Source organism: Dermacentor andersoni, chromosome 1 (genome assembly GCF_023375885.2).
Source record: "Dermacentor andersoni chromosome 1, qqDerAnde1_hic_scaffold, whole genome shotgun sequence".
Lineage (NCBI taxonomy): Eukaryota > Metazoa > Arthropoda > Arachnida > Ixodida > Ixodidae > Dermacentor > Dermacentor andersoni.
Genome location: NC_092814.1, coordinates 409254307 through 409269685, shown reverse-complemented (window position 1 = coordinate 409269685; position 15379 = coordinate 409254307). Strand labels below are relative to the sequence as shown.

At 48.6% G+C, this 15379-nt stretch overlaps 1 pseudogene; it reads right to left on the bottom strand.

Annotated features, from left to right (window-relative positions):
• Window positions 1–559: 559 nt before the first annotated feature.
• Window positions 560–5614, bottom strand: LOC126518682 (putative nuclease HARBI1; annotated as a pseudogene).
• Window positions 5615–15379: the final 9765 nt, after the last annotated feature.

The window sequence follows — 15379 nt, the reverse complement described above, 5'->3', positions numbered from 1 at the left end:
GTAGTTCCATTCGTTTTAAGGTGCCGCGCTCCTCAACAAGGCATGGGGAAGCCAGGCGCTGTGTTTATGTTCCCCATATTTTTAATGACTTACCAGAGGAAACGTTTTCCGCAACATCAAAAAAAGTGCTAAAAATCATGGTTCACTCATTGTAACACGGTTCCTATATGCCTGAAAAATGTTCATGATCAGGCACGAATTGTTAAAATACTGTTCCTTTCTCTTTATTTTTCATTTCTTGTGAATATTACTTTTCCTAACTTTTTGCACCTTAGTCACTATTGATTTCATGTTAGTAATGTTTTTATATTATGTTCATATTTTATGTTTTACTGCACGTCCGTCTGCCGACTTTGCCGGGCCAAGTCCCTCAAGCCACTAGAGGCTTTGACAGGCCCGTTTCATTACCCTGTATAAGTTATGTGCAATAAAAGATTTATTATTATTATTATTATTATTATTATTATTATTCTATATATGTTCACATCATTAATAATAAACACCACAAATCACAGGGAAAAAGTGGGCTAGCAATTGTATCCTAAAAGGAACACCACGTCTAGCCGCCTGCACAGAAGAGAAAAGAGGAGAAGTAGAAGAGGGAGATAAAGGAAGAAAAAAGAAAGTGAGGAACAAAGAACACATTCCACATGGTCACACGCAGAACACCAGCGTTACAGACGAGGGTCTAGTCCTGTGGTTGACGAAAATTCCAGGACAGCTTTGTGAGCCTCATGTGTAGTTGACGCACGACCCTTCGGGAACGACATATTATGAAGCGCAGTTCGGGCAAGACTAAGTTGTTGAATCTTGCTCAGCAGCACAGAGCGACAACTGCGCAAAATTGGACATTCTAACATCAAATGTTGAAGCGTTTCGCTGGAGTGTTCACAAGTGAGGCACGAAGTGAGGCATGCGTACGTCCTTGTCGTTGAAAGCGATCTGCGACATTTGCACACCCAAAGCCTAACTTGAGCAATGGAGACCGGCTGCGGCCAGTGAGAGTACGGCCAGTGATTGGTGCAGGGCACGTTTCCTTGGCTACACCTACATTCTGGTGTAAGTGCTGTAGGTGGTGGCGTATAAGCAGTCTATAGAGTCACAGAATCTGCATAAATTGTCATCTGTGAAATCAAGATTGCGTGCTGAGGCCGCCAAAGTGACCTCGTTTCCTGAAGTACCAATGTGTGGTAGTGTCCACTGAAGCATCACTGTTCTTTCCTCAGATGTGATTTGATGGGTCATCCTAAACACTTCGCGTACTAGAGGTGGGTCAGCATTGGCGCTGGCCCAGGTAGCTGAGAGCTCCGCGGGAGTCCCTTAGAAAAGCAGCCTTTGATAGTTTTGGTTATTGGATAACATACTTAAGAGCCATATCAATACATAATAGTTCCGCAGATGTTGAAGACGCCGTATAATCTATTCGAATAAAAAGCTGTGCTGCATGTTCTGCGCAATAAAATGGAGCAGTTGTACTGCCTTGGTGAACAGAGACGTCTGCGTAAACCTGAGTAAAATGTTATACGTGCTTTCTAGAAGGGACGCTGTCACTGGGCGAAGACCTGCAGTGTATACCACTGTTTTCTTTCGAACTCGGGGTACAAAGTGGACGAACAGCTGCGGACGGTTGTGCTCTCGCTCAAACGCCGCGTCTTCTCCAACATTAACTATCTCAAGGAAGGTACACGCCATTTTTGCCATTCGCGACTATAGTCTGCTGCGCATCGCTAAAACGGTTTCCGCCGTCGTGGGCGCGACAGAGACGATATGTGTGGTGTAAGGTTATTTGATCAGCTTGCAGTCTCAGCGGTAGTTATCTGGCATCGGCAAGCAAAGCGTTTGATTCTATGGATCATGGAAGGTCTAGTATGCTCGAACAGCCACTCGATTATCTTTCTATATCTGTGCCATCTGCCGAGGTTGCACATTCAACAAAGGCAAAGCATAAAATATTATTGAAAGCACTGTTGCTTGATAAACTCGCAGAGTCGTTTACTGACCAGAGCCATGACCTCGAGCTGTCACTTCTATAACATGCGAAAGCATCAAATGGCACATCGAGCGAAAAAGCTGGCGTCTGTAGCATCGAAATGGCACCTGAATTCCCATTGGCTATGACGCCACGTCACGTGCGCGACTCGACAGAGCAGAGAGGTTGAATGGGAGCACCTGCTACCGCGTTGAGGTTTCAAGTGTGGCGTGAGGGGCGAGGGCATCACCGCGACGGTACGTCACCCTCGCTCTCGCTCTTGAAAGGCTGTGCTATCCGCGCGTTTTTGGTTCGCGCTAGCTCTCGCCTGTATTCTGCCTGTGAAATGGTGTGATTGAATTTCACAGCACACGTGATATGAATATGTAGTTTTCACACTGAGGCAAAAACATATTGCTATGTGATATGTGCCTAGCGTGGTTGCAGCCCTTTCTTGAAACACAATGTGCAGGTCGAGTGGATGGGTTGTCTCTTTGTTCATGATGTGCTTGGCGTGTCATTCCTTATTTGAACTTCCCCTGTTATGGCAACGTGTCACGCTGGGTCTTATGAGCAATGTTTGAAGATACAATGATCTTGTCTAAGTTTAGAACACCTATATGACATGCCAAGAAGCAGAAAGCATTCTGGTGTATTCCTTAAGAATGCCTATGTTTATTTTTGTACTCAGTTTTCTTGCTTGGCTTTTGACATTTAGGATTTTTCGGTGCCCGTGTTTCTATCCACTTTCTAGCTATTTCTCAACTGTGATAACACTATTGCATAATCAAATAGGGAATTGTTGTTGTCCAGGGCAAGATACATGTATGTCGGGGGTCATTAACCTCAGTGGTAGCATTCTTCCTGTGCATTTAGTTTAGAACTGATATCATAAACGATTTTCACGACTGTGACATGCTTGCATAGTTTTCACATTAACGCAATAGCGCGTCTCTAGGTGATATGTGTATTCCTGTGACCACGTTTCGGAGCAGTATTCAATGCCTATGTGTATGGGTTTCCCTGTATACATAATATGGTTTCATGTACCATGATTCCCACCTTGTGCTGTTCTGGCTACATGCACCACTTTTAACATAAAGAACAATACTTAAATACGCAATCATCTTTTGTACTCGAGGTTAATTACGCACATGACATGCTCAGAAGCAGTAAATTTCTTGCTGGACTTTTTGTTAACATTCACGTTTTCTTGGGCAATTGTTTACCTTTTGAATTTTAGTTTTTTGTTGTGTACACAAACAAAATAAAATGTGTTCCTGTTCGCTATCGAACTTTGTCAACAATTATGACAAAAGCACTGCACATTCAGCAAGGGCTTTCGTGAAGTCCAGGGCATGATATGTTAGGACAGCAACACAGGGAATAACATATTTCCCCTTAGTTCCGAATTACATAAAAAGCTTGATACTTACACTGAGAAAAGTGTTGCTGCACCATTGCATTTCGCACTGTGTTTCCATCATCAGCCATGTCAATGGGAGGAGTTGGCACCTCTGGGGGAAGCAGGCATTCATCGTCACTAGTGCATGCGTGCACCTTGGCAATGTTGTGCAGCACACAGCAGGCGACGATGACAGCTAAGTACCGGTGAGGTGCCATTCGCAGTTCCCAATGCAAACAGTCGAAGCGCCGTTCAGCTGCCCGATCGACCTACAAAAGCAAGGGGACACTCTTAACTGGCACAGTCACACCCAAACATAGTAGTAGCATCCAAATATTGATTCATGTGTCTACATCAGGCTACGTGTCTTTCCGGCTGGTATCTGTAAACTGCATACTGTACATTTACATTCTGAAAGTTACGTTTTCTATTGAGAAGTGCATATTTTCGCTTAACAGAATATTACAACAATATCTGAAGACCACAGCGCACTTAAGCGCAATAACAGATGAGCACATGCCTTCGTGAAATTATTGCTACACAATATAAGTGTGCTGCTGATAACCATAGTACATGGATTAATTAAGGAAGATGTTCACTCAGCCTGCTTTAATGCCTCAATGTCTGAACCGCACAATCAGAATACAACCAATACAAATTGACTAATAATGCACACCTATGTTTTATTGTTACGTGGTGGCATGAGAGCTCAATCGCGTACTGCACAGAGCTGTGTGCGTTTTACCTTTTCATGTGTTGCTCACTGCTCGATACGGTGTATACGGAACCAACTATAGGCACCTGTGTTTGTTTTCGACCGAAAGGTCAAGACTTACCTCTCCACAAACGCCCTCGTGCCGTGTGCAGCGTTGTAGCGCCTTTTACCGGGCGTGTTTGTAGTGCGGAACAGCGTCATCAGCCAGGGCTCGCACGGGTAACCACTGTCTCCGAGTGGTACGCCGGTGTAAACGCCGCTGTCAAAGCGTTCGGCCACACTGCTGTTCGCCAGCATCCGCGCGTCGTGAGGGCCGCCCGGCCAGCGTGCGATGACATCGATGATGCGGCAGTGGCTGTCAACCACCAGCTGCACGTTTATGGAGTGATAAAAGTGGTAGTTGACCTAGGCTCCTGGTTGACCAGGAGCCTGTATCCACACATGCGTGCCGTCAATTGCACCCACGACGCGCGGAAAGCCAGCGACAGCGTAGAAGCAGCCTTGGGCTTTCCGCACCTGTCTAGGCGACGGCCAACTGGGAAGAAAACGAAGGTGGTAACCTTCAGATTCACGCCGATGTCATGCGCGGGCTTGCGCACAATCACACGCGCACATATTCAGGGAGGCACACGTATATAGTGTTAATCTCGCGCTGACCATCACACCGCTACGCACGACGTCGACTTGAAAGAACAAAATCACGAATTGCTCGCTTGAGCCTGGAAACATTATTCACGGAGAGCGACACCTTCGCGGTACGTGCAATCAGTTAGCATCCTTGCAGTCGAGTAGGTGCAAACATTTGAGACATCGTACGTACGGCAGCTGATGTTCTGGCCGCGCAGCTTGTTAAATTTAAAGTTCGACAAAGCGGGAACGTGCCCCCACGTTACATCACGTTAGCGAGATCAACAGAGCCTAGTTCGACCGACGGTTCGATGTACTGGCGGACGCGGCCAATGCGCTCCGACGCGCCCGGCGTCTAACGCTCGCCCTCTACGCACGTAGGCATTTCGCAGTACTAAAACCCTAACGCAACGCGCGCTCCTACGTTCCGCAAAGCACTTGCGTGCTGCGTAAGTATCGTCATGGCGCAGTACTAAGACTGTCCACTAAAACACAGGGAGTGTAAAATAGATAGTTGCAGATAGACTTACCAGATGCAATCTGTGCTGCGACGGGCGAGGGCGAGAGCAACCCGGTGTACCGTGCGGCTTGCTGTCGATTCGTGGGCGCCGATCATATCTCCAGCAGTAATGAAGAAGCAACCGGAGGCAAAAAATTTCAGCGCCAGCATCGCCTGTAGCACGGCGCTCAAAGCACCGCTCCGACACGTCGGGTGCTCGATCTCGGAGCGAAGGAACTCGACAGGAAATGCTATGCCATCCCGCCCGAAGCATACGCACCGCTGTGGCTTCTCCTCGCTGAAGGCGTCAAGCGGATTTGTCCTGTCGCGAAACACACGTTCGCGGCGCAGTAGGTGCTCGGAGAGCATCTCGAGGCGGGCCAACCGCAGGGCAGCCATGTCGGAAAAAACTGAATAAGATTTTTTGGATAAGCCTGCTCGAAACAGCCTAGATCCCGGTCTCATTTCAATCTTCATGTGGTGTCTTGTTCCCGTCTAGTCTCCTTCGTGCAAGCGACTTCTCAGCTAGGGAAGATTAAGCCTCAAATATTATTCGATTGAGCCTGAATATCAGAATAAGACCGGACTAAAGAGTTTTTTGCAAGCGGGCCCAGTTCATCATGCGTGAGGTAAAGAAATAACTTTTTGCCGCACTAATGCGCAACCCCGCCAAGACCGTAGCAGGGTTTCTCACAGTGGCACGACGATTGGGAATGTGGTAGAAATGCGTACTAGGCAGTAGAACCTCCGCACAGCGCCAGACAACGCATACCTCCAAGCACTCCGCTCCAATGATAAGCGGGAGACGATTAAGGCAGTTGTGCGAGAATAATTCCAGAAGATGTTCCAAGATGTTCCCAAGTTAATTCGATTGCTGATGTAGTTCGAGAGAAATTCAGCGGTCACTGGAAGTACCAGAAGTTCCGGCTTCGCTGCAACACCAGCCGGAAGCGATAATCTACGCCACCGTCGCCCGCTTTCAAGGTCCCCCTCGGCGACAGCGCGAGGGCTCTGTAACACCGCAGTGGCATCGTCCACCGCCGCCAGCACGCCCACTCGTCGCCAAGCGCAGCTACCTGAGGAAGACGGACATTTGGCGCACCCCCAACCACCGCCCGCTGTGCAGAATTCATAGAACTAAACAGCGGAAGAAGCGGCTATCGGTCTGCAATAGCCTCCACACATTGTCATTACATTATTAGCGATTCCAGAGCAGCAGTACGCAATTTTGCGAAAGGCCGGGTCTCGGCTCCCGTAAAACACATAGTAGACACCAACCAAAACCCACGACCAATCCTGATCTTTTGGGCACCAGCACACTCCTCCCTACCCGGCAACGATGCCGCCCACACCGCCGCTCGAGGACTCGCCAACCGAGCACCCGGACGGCTCACGCTAGGATCAGAGAGGGATCGCATGGTCAGTTACCAGGAAATAACTCAGCACTACAGGTTAGCCAGGGCAGTGTACCCGCCAGCACACAAATCGCTTAACAAGCGACAAGAAGTAGCTTGGAGACGACTTCAGACGAACACCTACCTCAACCCCGTAGCCTATTACTACTACTACCCGAACCAATACCCTAATACATGTAAGCATTGTAAGCAAAAAGCGGATCTGTTCCATTTTATGAGGTCGTGCCCAGCAGAAAATCACACAAATCATGAAATAAGTAATACTGAGCAGTGGGAGGCCGTGTTGCTCAGCTCTGACCATGACCTGCAGGCCAAGGTCATCAAGAGAGCTGAAAAAGCCGCCCGGGCCCAGGGGCTCGTGGCTGCCTAACAACAAGGTTATCCGTCAATACCTTGTTTTGAAATAAAGTCTTTACTCACTCACTCAATGAGCAGCTTCCGAAATTCATCTCTGAAGAGAGCTCTAAGTTAGGTTTCCGTAAGTAGAGTGATGTTAATGTAGCTGCCTTTTGTAGCCTTGCTCGTACCTGTAGTCGTGTTACAGCAAACTCCCAAGTGCAGATGTTGCCAGCATAGATTGACACTTGAACTATCTTGGGAAAGCATATGACTAGGCCAACGAGCACTAGGTTAAATAGCGTTGGGCTCAACACCCCGCCTTGCGGTACTCCACAAAATATTTGGTGGTGATTCGTGGCGCCATCTTCGGAAGGCAATGAGGACTTGCTCTGTGTCAATGGGCGAGCAATTGCAAACGCACGGAAACACCGCTTCTTGGGAGTAATTATCGACCGTGAGCTATCATGGAGCCCGCATGTTTCATACCTAAAGAGGAGGTTAACGACAATAACACATCTCCTAAAATTTCTGGGTGGAAAGTCATGGGGCACATTGGTGTGGTCAATGCTGCAGCTTTATAACGCCTTTTTGCTCGGTTTCTCAAGATACAGCCTACCTGTGCAAGGCAACACCTGCAAAACAAACCTGCGTGTACTCCAAGGACTACATGCTCAAGCCCTAAAGACCGGGCTTCCGAAGTGTGCGTCTACAGTGACAATGATTGTTATAGTTCGCGATCACCCAATACCAACGTACTTAGCCACCGGCACTCTCAGGGTGCATATTCGGCACGTTGCCCGACTACCTTCTCACCACTTTGCTTATTTATTTGCAGAAAGGCCACCCACAACTTTCAGTCTTTTATTGCTGCCAATCCAACCTCGTTGCCATCGAACTACATGATTGCAGCAAGACCATCCTCACCTTTATGCTGCCTGCACAAACCTGAAATACGCCTCACCATCCCAGGAATTATGAAGAAAGCTAACATGCCGTCGTTTGCCCTGAAACAGGCCACCTTAGAATTTTTACAAGAGATGCACAATGGCCGCGTACATGTTTACATCAATCACTGAGTCGCGCCTACAATTTCCGCTGCCGCTGTGGTGATACGAGCGAGATCCGTCACAATACAGCTAAAAACGTCCGATGTACCATCAACGATAGCTGCTGAACTGGTAACCCTACATGCGGCTCTTCGTTTCATTCAGGAGGAACCACCCCATGCATGATCAATTATTATTATTATTATTATTATTATTATTATTATTATTATTATTATTAGATATGGAAACATACAAGCACACAAAGGAAACAGGGAAAGAGTAAGCTGAAAATGCCATCGATAGGAGCACTACGTCTGCCTACAAATCAAACTTCTGTGATTCCAAAGCAGCCCTACAGAGTGTACTTTGAGCACTGCGCCATGGATCACATGAGCACCTCCTCACAGAGATCAGGGAAGTCCACCATCACATAGTTGACGAAGGACACGATATAATATACCAGTGGTACGTTGCCTAGTCACTATGGCATACATAGTGTTGCGTGTGCCGAGGTATGCGTGACTCCACTTCACGCAGAGTCAGAGACGAGGAGAGCTTTGTTCGCGAAGAATTCTTTATACAATGTTTACATGATGTCGTAGTTATCAAGAGAGAGCAACAGAGCCGCTGAAAGCTGCTTAAATATACACCCGCAGTCCCCAGATTCCCCAGACAGTCCCTAAGGACGAAACAAGGTCGAGAGAGTGATGGTCCTGGCAGCCTCCGTGGTCCTAACGCCGCTCTCGGTGGCCGGCGCTTCCTCGAACCGCGCTGCAGAGTCGGGCCAATCTGGCGGTCGGTCAGAATGGTGCGCCGGGCAAGTTTTATGACCCGGCATAGACCAAAGGAAACCAACTGCAAGGCACGAGGTCGAAACACAGCCCTCATTTGGAAACCGTCCCAAGCACAACGGGAGTCGTCCGTGGTGCGGGGGCCGCCGGACACAGAGGGGAGGGGGGGTGAATTGCTGACGGCACGGCAAGAGGCCGGATAGCAGTCCGTGAGCCGGCGGCCGCTTCCGTTATGGACGCGGTGCAGCCGCGAAGAAACCCGAGCCGTGCACGCAGTCGTCGTGTGCCCTAAGCAGGCACCATGCGGGGATGAATGCTGCCTCCACGGTCGACACACCATAGCACTGGCCTCCCGTCACACAAATCCCAGGGCACAAACATAACAGCTCCTCCGTCGACGGCAAGACCTCGCACGGTGAGAAGTCTCAGCTGCTCGACGGAAGAGATCTGCTTCGCCTCCTGTCTCTTGAATTTCTCCTAAATCACATAGAACGAAACCACTGGCTCGGCAGCAACCAAGCTGACATTGACATTGAAAATTCCAATACTTCATTAACTCCTGGCAGTCACACAAGTGTTCTCGCTTCTTCGAAAGGCAAATACGCAAAATTATACAGTTGCAGCCAAAACAAATTTAGCACAATCTGGCAAGATAAACTAAAAGGCGCGGCTTAAACCATTGGCTGCTCCCTTTCGATAGCGCACGCTGAAAATCGGCTCTTGAAGTGCTAGACTGCACCTTAACAATCGGGGTTATTGCCTGACATTTGAGCTGGCCACTTTAGCGGGCAATGATCAGTCACAACAACAAATGTCGTTCCGTAAAGGTAGCAGGCTAGTTTTTGAGATACCCAAACGAGGCATGCACATTCTTTTTCCGATGCGTCATAGGCCTCTTCGCGTACCGTCAGCTTTCGGCTAGCGTATAACACTGGGTGCTCTTCCCCACTGATACCCTCCTGACACAACCTAACATCCCACCCACGACTGCCTGCATCGTAGCTCGCTACACGCAGCACGGGAGGAGCCGAGAGAGCCGCTTTGAGCCCCTGAAACGCGTGCTCCTTGGCGTCATCCCAAATTAATCTTTCAAGGGCCGATTTTCTTAAGGCATCGGTCGGTGGAGCCGCTAGTTCTCAATATAGGGGAATGTACCGCTGGTAATATCCCCTCAACCCTATAAAAGCTCTGATGGCCGACTTTTTTTTTTTTGGGGGGGGGGGGAGGTCGCAGAAACACCGTCACTGCTTTTACATTTACGTCGTGTCTCTTTTTGTCTTGGCCTACAATATGGCCCAAGTATTTTACGTGGGTCTTTACCCGGGACAGTATTTTACCTCGGCGTGAGCTAACTGGCATTTCGTAAGTTTCACATTGAGACCTTCATCACTCAAGCACCGAAAAACGTCACGGAGGTGATAGATATGCCCCTCCCAGCTGACAGAAAATATAGCTATATCGCCTAAATAAGAACGGGCACCCTCCTTCGCACCCTTTGACACCCTGTCCATTAACCTTGAAAACAGAAAGGAGCATTTTTCAGCCCGAAATTCAACACAACGGGTATAAATGTGCCCATCGGAGTCACGAAGGCAGCGCACTGGCTGGCTCGCTCCGTCATTGATACTTGCCAGTAGACCCTAAGTCCAAAGTGGATATATACCGCACGGCACTCACGTTCTCAATATGTGGAATGGGATACACCTGATCTTTGGTTATCGCATTCAGCTTCCTATAATTAATGCAAGGTCGTGGGTCTTTACTCCAGACCTCTACAAGAATGAGCGGAGAAGCGCAGGAGCTCTCGCAAGGCTCGATTATATTAAGTTCTAGCATCCGGCCGAAGATGCCGCTCGAGTCCAAGGACTTCGAGCCGTCACCTGAGGCCACCACAGGAAGAACTGCCAGCTTATTCTTTAATAAAGTTTCTTCTTCTTCTAGCATCCGTTCAACTTCTCTTTTGAACATTTCCTGCTGTCTCGGTGCCGTCCTGTAAGCTCGTGATTTATCTGCAGTCTCGGATGTGAGTTCTATGTCGTGAGTCATCAGCTCCGCCTTTCCTGCATTTTGAGAAAACAAATCCACGTTCTCTTTTACCAAGTTCTTATTAGATCAGCCAATCGCATGTCTGTCAAAGCTTCCAGAGACGCCCTGACCCTCATTACATCTTCCGCACCCGTAATTTCGTTCATTCCACTTAGGCACGAAATTTCTGTCGCCAATTCCTCCGTCATGTTGAGAGCTAAATTACTGTTTGCTCCTTAACGAGAACCTATCTCGTCACATTTGCTAGTATGCCATGCAGCGCACTAGAGCACACAGAAAAATTAACCCTTCGACACATTCGGCGTCGCTCATCAATGCGCTCTCGATCTCGGTTTCCTTTGTTTGTTCTTCCTGACTGCCTAACAGGCTTCACCTCTGCATTTTCGACAATCTCTATTTCATGTTTCACAGTCTCTCCGTCACTACTCAGAGATATTGAAGCATTTTCTGGTTCAATTGCGGACTCATCGCCGAGTGGATTGCTCACTTCCACGTCGGTATCCCGTTCTTTGGTTTCCCGTTTAGGAGCCAAGACACGCGCTTTAGATGTCGTTAGAGCCTCAACGCTACCCTCCATACTATTTTTACCCTGGTCCCTCTGTAGGCGATCGGTGCGGTTACACAACAAGTAAAGTGTTACGGTTGGCGTCTAACACCCCGGGCAAAAAGGATGCTCTACCACCATGACTCATCTAAACGAAGGATGGATTCCTAATTTGCCATGGTTGTCTCGAGTGGATGACCGGTCTGGCAGGGCCCCGTAGTGCTTACAGGCCCATTCGTGTGTGTGCATGCCTAAGCGAAACGAAGGGTGGATTCCTAATTCGCTATGGTTGTCTCGAGTGGATGCCGGTCTGGCGGACGCCCCACAGTGTTCGCAGGGCCCTTTGTGTGTGTGCGTGAAAACCCTTTCCGCGAACCAGACAGGAACCCCGGACTGCCGCCAGCGGAAGCACGCTCGTGAGGATGTCAACTGGGACAATGGATCAGTCGCCTGTCCACAACCAGACGCCCTTTTCACGAACTTTCAAGCTCTACAAGAGAACTTTCGCGAACCAATGTCGCCTAGAAGAAAGGATAAGCGCCTACGATCCCGGACCTGCTGGTCGCCACTTGCGGTGGCGGAGTCGTGATAGGTCGCGGGGTGAGTGGGTGCCACCGCCAAGCACCGTGGAATTCAGTGCACATCACGTGACGTTGGCGTGAGCAAGATCCCGCCTGAGACTTTAGTGGGCCTAGTTAAAGGGCCCCGCAATGTACTTTTTCCCTTCATTCTTCTCTGATATTTCACCAACCATTGAACAAACCGTGCAAGTTTCGATCTAGAAATCGTCTCGTCCTTGCCTGGTCGCCATGGTCTACTGGATGCAGGCAGCCTGCCGACAACGCCACGCTACCCAGCGGTAACGTCGGTCCAGCTTAGAGAAATAGGCGTCGCGACTAATCGGCAGCGGTGAGGTACGCTACCCTGGAGAACGCAACAACTGGTGGCAGCGGTTGGGATACGCTACCCTAGAGAACGCAACAACTGGTTGGCAGCGATTCAGATACCTTACCCTGGAGACCCTATCTTTGGACGGCATCTAAGAGATCGCCTCCTCTTCGTCTTGGTGACAACTTTTGGAAGGAAGGTGTCAGGATTCATGACTGCATATGGTGAGTGCACGGCTTTTCTTCAATAAGATATCACTTGGCTTTACGCATTTGTTTGGAGAAGTAAAAAGCAGTGATTTTTCTTTAACCGTTTACGGCATTTTTGAGTACGTCGAGGTTGTTATAGAGTGAACAGTTAGCCGTAATAAGGGCAGCGATGAACTTGAAGGCACTAAAGAAGCCGGAATTTTTGAGCTTGGCCAGAGCATTGAGCCTCCAAATTGCCGAATCAAAGAGAAAGCCGGAGATCATAGAGGCGATCGAAGCGGCCGGGGCTGACGACGATGAACTGAAGGAATGCCTAGAGAGCATTGAGGATAAAAAGAAAGGGAGGCCTAGAAGACAAGGAAGGGCGTAAGCGTCTAGAAGAAAAGGAATAGCGTAAGCGCCTAGAGGAAAAGGAGAGCGCGAGCGGGCAGCACGTGAGGCCAAAGAGCGCGACCGTGTTGCACGCGATGCACTCGAAATGAAGCGCCTAGAGATTGAGCTTCTGAAAGCTCAAGATACTGAGAGACCTAGCACAGGGGCACGTCAAAGTGAGCGCAGGATGACAGACTTGATGGCACCCTACGCAGTAGGAGGGGACATAGGTCTTTTTCTGGTGCAGTTCAAGCGCGTGTGTGAGAAGACAAAATTCGCAAGATACACGAGGCCGCAACGCTTGCTTATATTACTGCCACGTAAGGTAGCTGATATCATTGCTCGCATGGGGCAAGAAGAAGCAGAGGACTTCGATAAAGTCAAACCGAGGCTGCTTAAAGGTATATATTATCAGCAGAAGTATTCAGGCGAAAATTCAGGGAGGTTGAGAAGACCAAAAGTGAGTCATACTCGGATTTCGCGTAAACCTTGGAGGTAAACATGAAAGAATGGCTCAGAGAAGAGGGTGCAATGGGCGACGCTGAAAAGACAATGCAGTCACCGTCTCGGCACATCTCCCGCCACAGTATCCATATTTGTTCTCCAACAAATCTGAGGATTTGCTGCGACACAGGGGAATCGGGTTTAGTGAGGGAATAGTGCAAGCCCTAAATCGCTCGAAGGCAAGGGAGCTCGCGGCCATGGTAGTGTACGTATGTCCAGTGGTGGAGGAAACAGGTTTGACGGAGGATTCGTCAACCAGCACCAAACAGGTCAGCCATATAGGGGATAATACGGAAAGTATACCAGCTAATGAAGATGTCAGGAAAGCACCGGAGCCTGTAACGTCTCGAGAAGCAGAATGCAGAATAAAGTTATTCAATGTAAGCACTGCCACATTGAGTGCTCGGCAATGAATGTGGCAGTGTCACATGTCAAGATTCTACTCTGCGTAACCTAAGGCCAGACGCGAAAGAAGGTCTGGCCAAACAGAACGTAACGTTCCTCAAGAGGGCAGGCGTCCTCTATAGAAAGTATGCCAGTCGAAATGGAGCGCAATTCGACCAACTCGTGCTGCCGCATCCCTATCGTGAGCAGCTCCTGCCCCTGGTTCACGGGGGCTTTTGGACAGGCCATCTGGGCATTCGTAAAACAAAGGACCACTTACTGCATGAATTTTACTGGCCTGGCTGTTTCGAAAAGTAGAAGCATTCGTAAGAAGCTGCGACACATGTCAACGCATAGGCAAGCCCGGAGATAAGGCTAAAGCGCCAATGAAACTTTTTCCCATTAGCACGGAGCCGTTTCGCAGGCTCATAAAAGACAGAGTGGGACCACTTCCTGCAACGCAGTCGAGCTATCGGCATATTCTTACCGCACTATGTCCCGCAGCGAAATTGCCAGAGGCAGTGCCCCTCAAAGAACTAAGCTCGGTGGAGATCGTGAACGGGCTTTTGTCTATCTTCGCGCGAGTGGGGTTTCCCGCAGAAATCCAGTCAGATCAAGGATCCGTTTTTACGAGTGCACTGACCTCGACGTTTCTGGAAACATACGGTAATAAAATTATTCATAGCCCAGTGTACCACCCGCAGTCAAATGCGGCAGAGAAAGTCCACTCAGTCATGAAACGGCTTTTGCGAGCCCTTTATTATAATTCCAAAACCGACTGGGAAGTTTGCTTGCCTGCAGTAATGTTCATTTCGAACTGTACCGCACGAATCAACAGGATTTTCACCTTCAGAGGTCGTTTATGGACGCTGCCTTCGCTCCCCTCTTCGCATTCTTCGAGAAGCCTGGGAAGGCCGGGCAGACGATCCTTCGGTTGTGGCATACTTGCTAGAGCTGTTGGACCGTCTGCACGCTTCTCAGGAATTAGCAGGGCAGGAAATGCGTAAGGCAGAAAGCAATGCTAAGCATGACTATGACAGGACGCCTCGAACGCGACGCTTTGAAGTTGGGGAAAAGGTAATTATCCTGAAACCCTTATTGAAAAACACACTACAGCTTCAGTAGGAAGGACCCGTTGACATAATTCAGAAATTACCTGAAACAAACTATGTAATCACCAGTGGCGTAGCCAGAAATTTCGTTCGGGGGGGGCTCACGTTGCAGGTGGGCCTCCTCCTTAAGAGGAAACATTAGGTCGGATGCTCCTATCCAAATACATGTAGCAGGAGAATTCGTTTTTCTCGGCAACCACTGCACCAAATTTGACGAGGTTTGTTGCATTTAAAAAAAAACCCTAAATTGTAGTGACTGTGTTTTGAATTTCCTATTTAGGTCGTCAATATTTTATTGAAAAGTGGCAAAATTCGAAAATTTTCAGAAAACGAAGCAAATAAGTTTACAACTCTGTAAATCAGCAATGAAAATTGATATCACAATGCTGTGAATTGCACATAATAGCACATCTACAGCGGACAAAATTGATACGTTACACATGAGACTCAAAAAATTAAGTGTTATGGAAATACGGCTTTTGCAGAATCCTTGTACATAACATAACCTATTCAC